Raw genomic sequence first — 8,725 nt, 5'->3', positions numbered from 1 at the left:
CAATTAAGCGACACACACTGTCTAGTTGGATTTCTATCTACTGCCTTCAGGAGTCAAATCTTGCCCGTAAAAACAAACACATTTTCAATGTTAAAGGTTAGAACAAAATCTACCAAGCAAACAACCCCTATAAACAGGCGGGAGTTGCAATTCTAATATCAGATAAAATAGACTTCAAATTAAAATTATTGAGAAGAGATAAAGAAGGTCGCTACATACTAATTAAGGGATCTCTCCTTCAAGATGATATCTATTCACCAAACAATGGAGCACCCACATTTATCCAAGAAACACTACTTTCCTTCAAATCACATATAAATCCAAAGACATTAATTGTTGGGGATTTTCACACACCACTCTCCCCACTAGATAGATCAATTCGGTAAAAACTCAACAGAGAAACCACAGAGCTAAACAGCTGCATATATCAATTAGATTTAACAGATATGTACCGAATATTTCACCCAGCAGCATCAGAATACACGTTTTTCTCACCAGCACAAGAAACATTTTCCAAAATAGACCACATTTTAGGCCACAAAGAAGACTTGTATAAACTCAGAAACATTGAATTTATACCTTGCATTTTCTCTGACCACAAGGGAATAAAATTAGAACTCGACACCAAAAGCCACCAACGAAAGTCCGGTATCACATGGAGACTGAACAACACACTACTGAATCACGAGTGGGTCATGGAAGAGATTAGAAAGGAAATTCAAATATTCATGCTATTCAACAAAAATGAACACACAAATAACCAGCTCCTCTGGGACACAGCGGTTCTCAGAGGCTATTTTATAGCTCTGAGCTCAGCCAGATAAACGCCAATCCAGTAGACGGAAAGAAATAATTAAAATTCAATCAGAATTAAATGAATTAGAATCCAAAAAAACTGCAGAATAAATCAATGAAACAAAGAGTTGGTTCTTTGAAAAAATTAATAAAATTGACAGTACCTTAGCAAATCTATCAAAAAAAAGAAGGGAACACACCCAAATAAATAAACTCGAAGATGAGAATGGAAACATCACCACGGAAACAACCAAGATTCAGAAGATTATAAGGGAATACTTCTCAAAAGTTTATGCTAATAAGTTTGAGAACTTGACAGAAATGGACCTTTTCCTAGAAAATATTGACATGACAAAACTAAACGAAGATGAATTAAACAAGCTTAACAGGCCCATATCAAGCATTGAAATAGAAACATCAATAAGAGACCTCCCAGATAAGAAAAGTCCAGGACCAGATGGTTTTACAGCAGAATTCTACAAGGCCTTCAAAGCAGAGCTCACATCAATTCTCGTCCAACTCTTCAATGAAATTGAAAGAGAAAGTTCAATACCGAACACATTCTATGAATCCATCATAACCCTCATCCCAAAACCAGGCAGGGACTCATCAAAGTAAGAGAACTATAGACCCATTTCTTTGATGAACATTGATGCAAAACTTCCAAACAAAATTTTGGCCAACCAACTTCAACAATTCATCCAAAAAATCAAACACCACGATCAAACAGGATTCATTTCAGGGATGCAAAGCTGGTTCAATATACGCAAATCAATTAATATTATTCATCACATCAACAGGGGCAAGAGAAAGTACCACATGGTTATCTCAATAGATGCAGAAAAAGTATTCGACAACACCCCTTTATGATGAAGGTTTTGGAAAAATTAGGAATCCATGGAACATCCTCAATACAATAAATACTGTATATGACAAACCTACAGCCAGCATTATACTTAATGGTGAAAAACTAAAGCCATTTCCTCTTAACTCAGGAACAAGACAAGGATGTCCACTCTCTCCACTTCTCTTCAATCTAGTATTAGAATGCCTAGCTACAGCAATAAGACAAGATGCAGACATAAAGGAGATCCATATAGGGAAAGAAGAAACAAAACTCTCCCTCTTTGCAGATGACATGATCTAGTATTTAATGAATCCCATAGACTCAACTCCCAAATTACTCAAGCTGATTCAAAACTTTGGCAAAGTAGCAGGTTATAAAATTAACCCTCAAAAATCAATGGCTTTCCTATATGCCAACAATGAGAAAAGTGTGTCTGAAATTAGGAAAGCAACTCCATTTTTAATAGCCCCACAAAAAATAAAATACCTAGGAATTAACTTTACCAAAGAAGTGAAGAACTCTATGATGAAAACTTTAAAATCTTGAAAAAGGAAATCAACACAGAACTTAAAAAACGGCAAAACCTCCCATGCTCCTGGATTAGAAAGATTTACATCGTGAAAATGGCAATACTTCCCAAGGCTATCTACAAATTCAACGCGATACCTATCAAAATTCCAACCTCATTCTTCAAGGAAATAGAAGAGGCAATCCAAAAATTCATATGGAACAATAAAAGACCCTGAATAGCAAAAACGCTCCTCAACGGAAAGAACACTGCTGGCGGAATATCAATACCAAATTTCAAACTCTACTATAAAGCCATAGTAATCAAAACCGCTTGGTATTGGCTTACGAACAGACCTCAGGACCAATGGAATAGAATTGAAAACCCAGAAATGACCCTACAGACCTATCACCATCTAATCTTCGATAAGGGAGCTAAAACAATAGAATGGAAGAAAGACAGCCTCTTCAGTAAATGGTGCTGGCAAAATTGGTTAACTACTTGTAGAAAAATAAAGCTAGATCCTTATATATCACCCTGCACCAGAATCAACTCCAAATGGAAGAAAGACCTCGAATTCAAAGCAGGGGAGTAGGAGAAACCCTATGTCTCCTTGGCTCAATCCGAAATTTTCTGAATAGAGACCCGAAACACAACAAATCAAAGAAAGGTTGGACAAATGGCATTGCATAAAGTTGCAGAGCTTCTGCATGGCAAAGGACATAGCTAGCAAGATCAATAGAAAGCCCACGGATTGGGAGAAGATCTTCACTAGCCATACAACAGACAAGGGTCTTATATCTAAAATATACTTGGAACTCAAAAAATTAAATCCCCCAACAACAAATCCTCAAAGAAACAACTGCCTAATATATAAGTGGGCGAAAGACTTAAAGAGAAACTTCTCCGAATAAGAAAGAAGGATGGCCAATAGACACATGAAGAAATGCTCAACATACCTACCCATAAAAGAAATGCAAATCAAAACAATATTGAGATAACACCTCACTCCAGTTAGAATGGCAAAAATCAAGAACTCTAACAACAACAGATGCTGGAGGGGATGTGTACAGAAGGGAACGTTACTTCATTGTTGGTGGGAATGGAAACTTGTTCAACCACTTTGGAAAGCAGTATGGAGGTTCCTGAAAAGACTTCACATAGAGCTCCCCTATGACCCAGCAATCCCACTTTTGGGCATTTACCCAAATGTTTACAAACAAGACCACACTAAAGCTACCAGCACAACTATGTTTATTGCAACATTATTTACCATAGCTAAGATATGGAACCAACCCAGATGTTCCTCAGTAGATGAATGGATCAAGAAAATGTGGTGTATATACACAATGGAATTCTATGCCTCCATCAGAAAGAATGACATTTCCCCATTTGTTAGGAAATGGAAAGACTTGCAAATATTTATATTAAGTGAAGTAAGCCAAGCCCAATGAATCATAGGCCCCACGGTTTCCCTTATTTTCAATATCTAGTATATGTATGAGTCAATCAGAGAAGGTCGGATAAGGTGATATTAGGAAAATGAACCTTTAGACATGTATTTAAAAGTTTTTTTTCTTTCATGCAGTTGTTTCTAACACATATAAAAGATTATTTCTTTGTTGCTTTGTATGTTCCTCCACCACAGGATAACCCCTGCTTTCAGTGTATTTGATGTCGGTATAATTTGAAGAGGGGATGGGGAAAAACAATTCGTTTAAATAAGGATACAGATGGATCCGTTGCAACAATGAGAAGTACAAGTTGTCATGTCGAAAACGAACTTTACAACTTTGGTGTGGGGGTAGGTTTGGGTGGGAAGTAGGGGGAGGCTGGGAAGGGTTGTGAAGGGTAAACAAAGGAGGAGGCTACAATGCTTGATAAGAAATATAGTCATTATCTTGCCCATGTAATTTTAACCCTTCTGTACAGTATGTTCACAATAAAAATTTAAAAAAAATTCAGAATGGTATAGCTATTAAAAAAAAAAAACAACAAGAATTTAGGTAGTCATACAAAGGACTTCTATTTTACTACTGCATTATACATTTTTTCTAATGTTGGATACCAACTTTACAAAGCTATTAGAAAGCTCTTAAAGCCTTTATATTGAATAGTGATTTCTTTTACACTATAACATGGTATTTCCCAAATCATTGACATAGAAGGCATTGTTTCCTATTTTCTCATTCCTAGAATAAGCTGCACATGAAGACCCCACTGGTCCTCATTTTCAGTCTGTACTTTTGAATACTGAGGAAAATCATTTCTCTGCTCTCTATCAATTCTCTACTATCCAGTTAAAATAATTCAAAATAGTAAAAATGGAAAAAGAGAAATTAAATCATGGTGAAAAAACATATGCAGGAAATTCACCAGATTTTTCTGACCAGTTCAACCATTGTGAAATCTTGGTGAAATACATGGACATCTCATTCCCACTTGCACTCAAAATCTCTGGTTAGGCAATTCTGACGAAGACCAGGAACAAGATGAAAAAGTGAGAAATGGTATCATTTGCAAGAAAAAAATGGAGTAGGATCCAAGCAAATTTATTATTTGGGATGCTGAAATTAATCGGCTTACTATGGCTTGTAGACTACTTTCCAAAAAGGCCACCCAGATGAATACTAGGGATGAAGATGATTATACCCCTCTTCATTGGGAAGCCTAGAGTGGCCACTTAGACTTTGTCCATGAGTTGGTAGCTCAAGGCAGATATTCATGCAATAACTCTGAATGGCTCACAACCCTGCACAGTGCTTATATGTGCAATAATACTAGAGTGGCTTCTTTCTTAATTCATCATGATGCAGATACCAATACCCAAACTAAAGGCCTCTTGATTGCCTTGCATCTTGCTGCTGGGAATAGAAATAGAAAAGATACTCTGTTGAACCATTATATCAAACCAGGTCTGAAGATCAACTTGGATGAAACTGCATTTAATATTGCCACAAAAGGATAAGTATGTATCACTACCACTTTGAAGTTGTGGAAGGCTGTACAAATTGTTCTCCTAAGTTGTAATGGTTTGGTTAAGTTTCTTAAATTTCAAAAATGCCAGTCCATCCTTTGTGTCCCTTAAATTTTTTTTCACAATACAAAGCAACAGCAATATCTTACTTTAAAAATTCATGGATTCCATGGTATTCTTTCAAGAGAATTGCCTGACTTTTATGTCAAAATGTATTAAAGAGTTGTTTGTATACATCTATAATGATTTCTGCAGTTTGTGATTTTTTAAAATCAGAAATAATTTTAACTTCTCTGTTGAAATGAATAGTATAGAAACTAAAGTTTTCCTTGTAGTTTTCTGAAAAAAAGTATGTCTGTGTTTGTATAATATCCATAATCTATTTCATTCGCTCCTAGATATAATACTTGGAATTCTACATTGTTATATAATGTATAGGTTCATTAATAAATGTGTCCTTTCAGACTGCATTCCATATAGAAGAAGTTTAAGATTTCTTTTTTTCCTAGGTCCTTATATTATTTTATTTCCTTGGGATAAAATTACAATGTTATCTAATTTCAAGTTTTGTAAAGGTTATGCTATGTAAAGGCCTTTCTAAGGTGAAGAATTAATACACTGATGTGAATCTAACCTTTAATTCTATAAATTACATGTATTGTTACACTTGTTTTTTTGTAATTAACTTTTTAATAACTGTTTTTCATTTCTTGCATCAGAAGAAAGAAAAAATATGGAATACTTCACAAATTTTCATATCATCTTTGTGCATGTGCCATGTTAATCTCTGTATTGAAATTTGGGTAGACCTGCTTCTGAAGCATGTACTACCCTCTAAATTTAAGTACTTAATGATGCAATCTTTATACAGGCATCTATCCATGGTTCCCTATTTGTAACAAGGAACCCTTATTGTTCCTAAAAATGCTATTGATCTTATTTCTCTAAAATTCTGTGTATAGTGGAAAATACATATCGTTTGGTCGATTACTCACATTTACAATTTTTTGTCAATGTCTATTTTGTCATTTTCATTTTAAATTTAATCATACTTTGAAACCTTTTCAGCTAAGTCCAAAGGTGATGGCTTTTCAAGTACTTATTTATCAACTCAGTTAGCTTTGTAGAGCTAATGGATTCAAAGTAAGACTTGCTTAAGAGCTACTTCTAAACTACTGCAGCTTAAAATTTCCCAAATGAGGTCTTGCTGGGACAAATGTTTACCTGAACCTTTACCCTTCTTCCATGTAGGAACAGACCAACCAGAATATCTTACCCTGACAGCATAGATTGTTTTACTGGAACAAAACTAATCTTAGTTACAAGGAATCATAGAGAGATGAACAGTTCAGACAGAATTTTTCAGAATGGAAGATATTTTATCAAAATATAAGTGTTTATTATACTTATCATTTCAAAAGTAGCTAAAGCCAAGAAGGTGAAAAAATTGTTCATATGCATGATTACCTACTGTTCTAGCCTGTGCATCATCCAATCTGGCAGGAATTTACACTACTGATTTTCTATCACCAAATATTTCCATAGCTCCTGAAGAAGGCCATATGTTTCTCCTTGATATTAGGCCTGAAATTGGTAATGTTTTAATCATAGTGTTTCTTCTTGCCTCTAGGCTGTAAATCTACAAATGGTAAAGCTTTAAGTCTAACTCTACCAAAAACTGAGGTAGAGATAATGGAATAATACTTTAAAACAGAGTTGCTGGGGCTGGGAAGGTGGCTCAGTGGTAGAGCACTTGGTTTGCATGCTTGAGGCCCTGGGTTGGATTCCTCAGCACCACATAAGAAAAAAGCCGGAAGTGGCGCTGTGGCTCAAGTGGTAGAGTGCTAGACTTGAGCTTAAGAGCTGAGGGACAGCACCCAGGCCCAGAATTCAGGCCCCACGACCGGACCCAAAAAAACCCCCCAAAACAGAGTTGCTTTTGATTCCCTAACCACAACACAATAATGCAAAACAATTTTTATTTTATATGTACTTATATATTTTATATTTATATGTGCTGATTTTAAATTTTACACAGAGAATCTTTCTAGAAAATAATTGAAGACTCATCTCAATTTCTCATTTCCTACATTATTTCTGGACCCCAATTCCTTACAAGAATTAGCAGAAATCAATTGTGAAATGCAAGGCAACTTAAAATGAAAGATGAGATCACAAATCTGAGAGAAAGTACTGTAATTCAAACTTTCAATTTACTGATGACCAGCCCATATGAGTGAACAAAATCACAAATGAACAAGATTATTTTTAGTACCCCTCTCCTAATGATTAATGAAAGATTTCAGTGCAGCCAAAAAAATAGTTTCTGTAGGGCTGGGAAGGTGGCTCAGTGGTAGAGAACTTGCCTTGCATGCCTGAGGACCTGGGTTCGATTCCTCAGCCCCACATAAGCAAAAAGAAAAAAAGCCGGAAGTGGGGCTGTGGCTCAAGTGGTAGAGCTCTAGCCTTGAGCTGAAGAGCTGAGGGACAGTGCCCAGGCCTAAAGATCAGTCCCCACGACTGGACTCCCCCCAAAAAATATTTTCTGTAATGATAGATCCATAATTGGTCTACCAAGGCAAGGAATACTTGATTTAGAGGTCAAATATCATTTAGAAAAACATTAACTGTGAAGATCCTTAGTGCTTCAATACACTGGTATTTCAGTAAACTAGGTTCTGTAGTATAAAAAATGTTGTCATTCTCAAACCAATGATAACATACATTTAATCTCCTGAAAGTATATTCATTTTCAACTAAACTATTTAAAATCACATTTGCCAAAATAACCCTTGACAAGTAGATGATAGTGACGTTACAATGTTTTCAAGTGTAGGGAGCAAGTTAAAAGAGTTGATTTACGTACCCAGCACTAATACCAAACAAGTTAAACCATTCTTTAAAGTGTAGAAATAGTACCCCTCACAATTTGTGTTGTTTAGTGGGTGCCTTCCAGAAATGTGTTAAATAGATCAGCCTCCCATATTTCAAACCCAAATATTAGATAACAAAGTAAATTTCATCAAATAAGAAGGTACATTTTAAAAAGTCACTAATAACTGCCCTATCATGTGTTGTTTTATGTTTTCCCAATCTGTCTAACATAGTAAGAAATATGATTTTAAATCTTGAATATGGGTACTGATGAGAGATGTGACAAACATAAAATCTGTCTTCTATTTCTGTCATATTCCTCTAAGAAGTAAATTTTAGTTTTCTTCTTTTCCAAAACTTATAGGTAGTAGAAAAAATTATCCTATGCAAAATAAAATAATCACACACCATTGTCCAAAGCTATTTATAAAAAAAAAAAACTGGTAGTTAGGAATAAATTCTAAGCCATTTTTAAACTTTCTTATTGGTTAAAGATTAATCTTCCAAATGAATGAGAATAAAATCATGTCTAAGTGCTTAACATCTCCAGTCTTGCAAATTGTTATTGCAGATGAATGAATTATGGAAATATAAGCTGACAACAGTTCAAGTGTATGTGGGAGTGAAACTCCATGGAATGTATATAAACCTTTCAAAGTATTAACAGGCAGTTTAACAGAATGACTATCAGGAAATGGAAACCAGAGAGGAACAATAGTCAAGA

General features: G+C 35.2%; 1 pseudogene; it reads right to left on the bottom strand.

Annotated features, from left to right (window-relative positions):
* Nucleotides 1-5,854: 5,854 nt before the first annotated feature.
* LOC138826452 (U6 spliceosomal RNA) lies at nt 5,855-5,951 on the bottom strand (annotated as a pseudogene).
* Between the last annotated feature and the right edge of the window lie 2,774 nt (nt 5,952-8,725).

This window comes from Dipodomys merriami, unplaced genomic scaffold (genome assembly GCF_024711535.1).
Source record: "Dipodomys merriami isolate MVZ:Mamm:240054 unplaced genomic scaffold, mDipMer1.0.p SCAF_1424, whole genome shotgun sequence".
Taxonomy (NCBI): Eukaryota; Metazoa; Chordata; class Mammalia; order Rodentia; family Heteromyidae; genus Dipodomys; species Dipodomys merriami.
This window is presented reverse-complemented; position numbering and strand designations above follow the sequence as displayed.